This window comes from Pleurodeles waltl, chromosome 2_2 (genome assembly GCF_031143425.1).
Source record: "Pleurodeles waltl isolate 20211129_DDA chromosome 2_2, aPleWal1.hap1.20221129, whole genome shotgun sequence".
Classification (NCBI taxonomy): Eukaryota; Metazoa; Chordata; class Amphibia; order Caudata; family Salamandridae; genus Pleurodeles; species Pleurodeles waltl.
In genome coordinates this window covers 1,095,147,077-1,095,153,076 of record NC_090439.1, presented here as the reverse complement: position 1 = coordinate 1,095,153,076, position 6,000 = coordinate 1,095,147,077, and positions in this window count along the sequence as shown.

Sequence of the window (6,000 nt, the reverse complement as noted above, 5' to 3'; positions counted from 1 at the left end):
AAAACGGATAAATATTGTCAAGGTTTATTCGAAGAGTTTGATAGTAGACCGTTCCCGTGGAAGTCGGCAAGGCTACAGAGTTAATGTATGAATTAACCTTATGTTTACAAGGTTCTTGTTTAAGATATTAAAGTCAAAGAAAAAACGAACTTTAAAAGAGCAAGTATCTACAAATGTCAAGGTTATAAACAAAGGCCAAGTTTAAAGGAGAAACGAACTGTTAACAAATAAGCATTTACAAATTCAATGGTAATAAACCAAAATAGAGTTTAAAAGAGAAATGAACTTAAATAAACAAGCATTTACAACTACAAGTTATCGACAGATGTCGAAGTAAGGAAGGAGAAACTAACTGTAATAAACAAGCATTTACAAATAAAAGTTATCAACAAATGTCGAAGTAAGAAAGGAGAAACGAACTTTAATAAACAAGCATTTACAAATACAAATATTGACAGAAGTCACAATAAGACAGGAGAAATTAAATAACATCAGCTGATTTGAAGAACGCATTATCACCAACTATATATATATATATATATATATATAGCAACATAAAACCAATCTCTAACAAAGGTTGAGAAGTTCTTCCAGAATCAGTAATAAGCATTTTTTTAAGAAGAGCTATCATTTATAGAGAGAAGCAAGGCTACAGAGAACTCAGGGTGAGTGAAGAAATAATAGAATTAAAGAGAATTAAGTGTTGAGAGTAGAAAGTGAAAAACTGATGTTGTATGTCCCTAGTAATTGCGACTGTGACTCTTACAGGTGCTGTATCCAATCTTAGATGTGAAGAGGCAGACTGAGTACTGGCGTTCATCATCTCTGTGGCAGTCTCTCTACCATCCCATTCCCCTTTCCCCCTCCGGGGTACTCAGCACGAAGGATTAATATTCGTTGTGAGTAGCTCGGGTCAGGACTGGGGAGTTATCTCCTGCTTCTGAGGAAATCGAATTGAAGTATCCTGACAGATTGCTATAGCTTGAGGAAATTAACTGTATTTCAGTCAATAAACCATTGTTGTCCTCACTAAAGCACAGCCTGATATTAAGAGAATGTATTATTAAACATACATTAGTGTCATAGAGTAGTTAAGTATATACGGAAATCAGTTCACTTTTGGTGGCCAACAGTTCATTCTGGTATCCAAGAATGTGTTCTTGCCTGTCGTTTCTATGCCCAACATAATTTTCACCTTCAGAATGGACTTTGGGTAATAACGTTTAGAGTAGGCATCTTTTTTGAAGATGAACTATTGTATTTTCTTATTCAATTGACCTACAGCAGAAAAAAATTCTCTTTACAGGCATATTCTATTCTGTCTCCATGGATTACCTTACACCAATACTTCTGAAAGAGGAACTCAATATTTTTCAGGATTTGTGGAAGCTCTTTGTAAGGCATAAGGAAATTGAACAAGCCATTTCCTCTGGTTTTTATCCCCAGTTTAATGGGCTCAACCTTTTTAAAGTCATAATGAAGGAACGTGCTGATAAATCAAGACCAACCTCCTTTTTCTCAAAGCTTGTCCACAATATTGGGATCCATTTGTTATTACACATCAGAATTATTCTGTGACTTTTCAGCTAAAGTTGTTTTGCACTTGAAAGATTTATCCTGTCTTTCATTCTTCCAAAATGAAACAATATCTTCCTGATTCTCATTATTATCCATGACTCTCAGATGTGTCAAGGTTATCTTCATTTTCTGATTCACAAAAAAGAAAATGCATCTAGCAAGCATTGCTGGGAAGATGCTGTTTCAGTTCATGCTCCTTTGCTAGTTTTTTTTTTTTTTCAGTGCTGTACTAAGAAAACTAGACCTTTAAAAGAAGAGCATACTGTTTCATCCATGCAGATAATTTACTGAAGACTTCAACTGTTGAGAGGAAAATGATGCACTTATCGCAGTCAGCATGCGTATTGCAGTGCTCCACGTTCTGCACATGATAAGCGTCCTCATCACATATACTGCACCAGCGTTCCCGCAGTTGTGGTCAACAGAGGGATGCTCCACAACTTGCGAAGATGGCACCAGACTTGTGGAGTTCAACATCAGACAAAAGATTTCAAGTTTGTGTTTTTCCCTCATTTGCTTAGTGAATGCCATGTGTTAGGAGAAAGGAAATTAGTCAAGTCATGAATAGCTCTTTCCAAGATGGTGGTCAATCTAAAAATGTATGCTTGAGTTTCCCAATCCAAAATTAAGTTGAATCTTTGTCAGCTTAGGTCAATTTGTATTTTCTATTATAAGGTCCGATTGGGTGACTTTTTTCCCAATGATATTTAGAAAATAATATTTTTTTCAGATGATATATTTTTTTATTCTGGTACCAAAACATCCTCCAAGCTGATTTTGTTATATATGCTTACTTTTACAAAATCTCCTTTGCAGGATTTCCAAATCTGCAGCCCATTTTTCAGAGGAGCAAGGGGTCTCTCCCCAGCTACAGTGCAGGTCCGCACCACAATGTTTAGTTGCAACTGGTCCTCAAAATTCCCCTACAGCAGCAAAATGTGTTCCTGCCCATGGTAAATCCTTCCCTCTCTAACCAGCAGGAGAGAATGTCCACTGGGGCTTGCAGGTGGACTATAGAGTTCCAACCTTTCTTTCAGGCAGTGCAAGCCATTCTTTGTTAAAGGACCTTCTGCATGCTCCAACCACAGAAATGAAGTCCCACAAGGCAAGCATGTTTTACTGGCGGCAGACCTGGTCCCGACCAATCCAGATACATACAAAGAGTGCAAGAGACCTGGAGAAATATTATTTCCCTGATGTTTAAGACCTCTACAGTAATCTTCATGGCAGGCAGGAAATCCAGCAAGGAAGACTAACAAGCAAGTTCCAAGGGGTTGTATAGTGGAGATAAATGTTTTTGTTTTAAAGTGATTCAGTTCAAGGTCCTGGAATATGTTTTTAGGCAGGAGACAATCACGGAGTCAAATGCATTAAATCTGCCATAATGGGTACTTTGCTGAGTTGCACTGAACTCTCACAGTTTACTAACTCCACACATGGCTTGACAATTTAGTCCCACAAAAGTTAAAAAGAAATCTTTATCCCACCCCACCTACTTCTAGCAGAGCGTAGCTCAAATGTCAGTCCTTACATATAGCTTGAAAGGTGAAGGGTGCTGCAAGGGCTATTCAAAGCTAGATATGTCAAGGAATGCCCTGGAGTATAATCTTCTCTTCCCCTCCTAATCTTTACCTAATTTACATTGGTTCTGCCAGCGCCTGACCTACACTGGACAGAGGTGTGAAGTGAAAAGAATTATAGCCAGGGATGGGATGCCTGTTGTTAAGCATTTAACTGAGCTTAGGAAAATATACTTCACTTATCCTAACTTAAAACATACCCATATCAAATGTGACTTTAAACCAAAAAACAGCTTTCTGCAAATTTGGTTTGACAGTAGTTCCCTACCAAAGATTTTGGAATTGAGTTTGGAAACCATGTTGCCTGGAGGCAGCACAATCAGTGAAAGATGGAGCAGCTTTTTACAACCCACTTCACAGTATAGACGGCAGTTGCTTTCACTTTAAAGAGGAGACAGAGACCCCCCTACAGGTGGGTGCAGTAGAGTGGCTGCACCTAACTGTAGGCAGATGTCAGAGGTTTCCATGGGTCCCCTTTGCCCTTCTCCACATATGCTCCAGCGCATAAGCATTACAGAAGGGGCCGCGCATGCGCCTGCTGCCTCTTCTATAACAAAATGATGCCCAACAACACAAAAAATGGGTTTCAAAGCTTGTAGCACCCCCGAGCCACTGTATATAATACAGCCCCTGCTGTCCATAAGAAAGGAATTGGAGAATGTTGGTAAAAACATGGATTATTCACAATGCCAATTTGTAAACTTGGACTGATCGATGTGACAATCACTCTTTGAACTAAACTCTGGCCAATGAGGAATGCAAAAAACTGTAGAGCGGAAAGTTAAATCGAAACAAGACCTACTCAGCCTTCCATCTTTTTGAGGTTGATAAATGAAGTGCATTTACAATGCTTACCAAATTCACCAGTGCGATATAAAGTGTTGCATAAAAAGAAGTTACTGTCTGCTGAACAATAGAAGCATATGTCCCATGGTCACTTAAGACTGTCTGCCCCGGTTACATTGTCTGTAGCCTAGCATAAAGGTAATGATATTTTTGAAAAAAAAACAGTATATCAACAGTTGAAGTGCTATCAATACATCAGGACTATACTAAGTGGAAAAGGCATGGCAGTTCTTATTTCAAAATCTACAGACTGGCACATTTGGAATGACTCATGTCCACAAAGAGATGAATGACTTCATGATGTGAAATAAATTGGTTTTAGAAAAAGAGTGTCACGTGCTCAAGTTAATCAGTGATGAGCAAAGCTTTTTATTTTATTTATTTAGTCAAGGAAATAGTTTTCTTCCAGAAAAATATTACAGAAAGGTATTGTTGGACTTTTTCCGTTATGCAGGGTCATCCCCATTCTTTTTGCCTCTTTCCTTCTGGTTTTTCTGACCTCTTGCTGTTGGCCATAGGACTCTGAGCACTTTATCACTGCTGACCAGTGCTAAAGTGCAGGTGCTCTCCCATCTAGAGTTGCTATGATTGGCTTATACCGAATTGGCATATTTAATTTACCTGTAAGTCCCTTGTACAGTGGTATCTCTATACCCATGAACTGTAAATTAAATGCTACTAGTGGGCCTGCAGAGCTACTTGCGCCACCCACTGAAGTAGACTTTCAAACCTGTCTGAGGCCGGCTAGTGCAGGGCCTGTGTGTGCAGTTTTCTGCCACAGGGACCTGGCATCTAAATTTACTTAAAAACAACAAGTGATGGACGGAATGCTGAACATTGTCAAACACTCACCCCCAGTCATAGATCTGGGTTTAATCCATCGTTCTTTTGCTCACCATGCCACCCCAGTTTGGACCCAGCCATATGCAAATCAGTCTTGACCCTGTTCCTCATGGGAACAGTCCAAACCGAACTGCCAAGCCAGGTCCTCACTGGACCGGAAACAAGCATCCTGGGACCGGTTTCGGGGTTTCACCCCTCATCAGCCAGGCTAGCTTGAATCCAGTGGCATGGGAAGCACGGGACCCACGTCTGGGCATACCCTTCCCACTTAGGGCGACAAAGCAAAAACAACAAGTGATGGACGGAATGCTGAACATTGTCAAACACTCACCCCCATATGGCTGGGTCCAAACTGGAATGGCATGGGCAGCAAAATAACGATGGATTAAACCCAGATCTGTGACTGGGGGTGAATGTTTGACAATGTTCAGCATTCCGTCCATCACTTGTTGTTTTTGCATTTTTCGCCCTAAGTGGGAAGGGTATGCCCAGACGTGGGTCCCGTGCTTCCCATGCCACTGGATTCAAGCTAGCCTGGCTGATGAGGGGTGAAACCTCGAAACCGGTCCCAGGATGCTTGTTTCCAGTCCAGGGAAGACCTGGCCTAGCAGTTCGGGCTGGACTGATTTGCATATGGCTGGGTCCAAACTGGAATGGCATGGGCAGCAAAATAACGATGGATTAAACCCAGATATGTGACTGGGGGTGAATGTTTGACAATGTTCAGCATTCCGTCCATCACTTGTTGTTTTTGCATCTAAATTTACTTGCCAGGCCCAGAACTCCCCTTTTACTACATGTAAGTCACCCCTAAGGTACGCCCTAGCTAGCCCTATTGGCAGGGTGCCATGTATGTAGAAGGCAGGACATGTGCCAGGTTGCGTGGCCTGTCCTGGTAGTGACAAACAGTCTAACTTGGTGTCTCACTGCTGTGAGTGTTGCCTCCTCATAGGATTGCATTAGAAATGCCCTGCCTTATGTGTAAGGGGTATTGTCTGATTTATGAGTGGTAGTGTAGGCGTGTTTGGTATGGTTGTGATGGTGATAATAAATGCTGCTTACTGGTGTAGGTGTATTTTTTATTACTATTACAGAAATGCCACTTCTAGAAAGTGCACATTTATCTGTGCTTATGACTCTGGTGTTTTGCAGC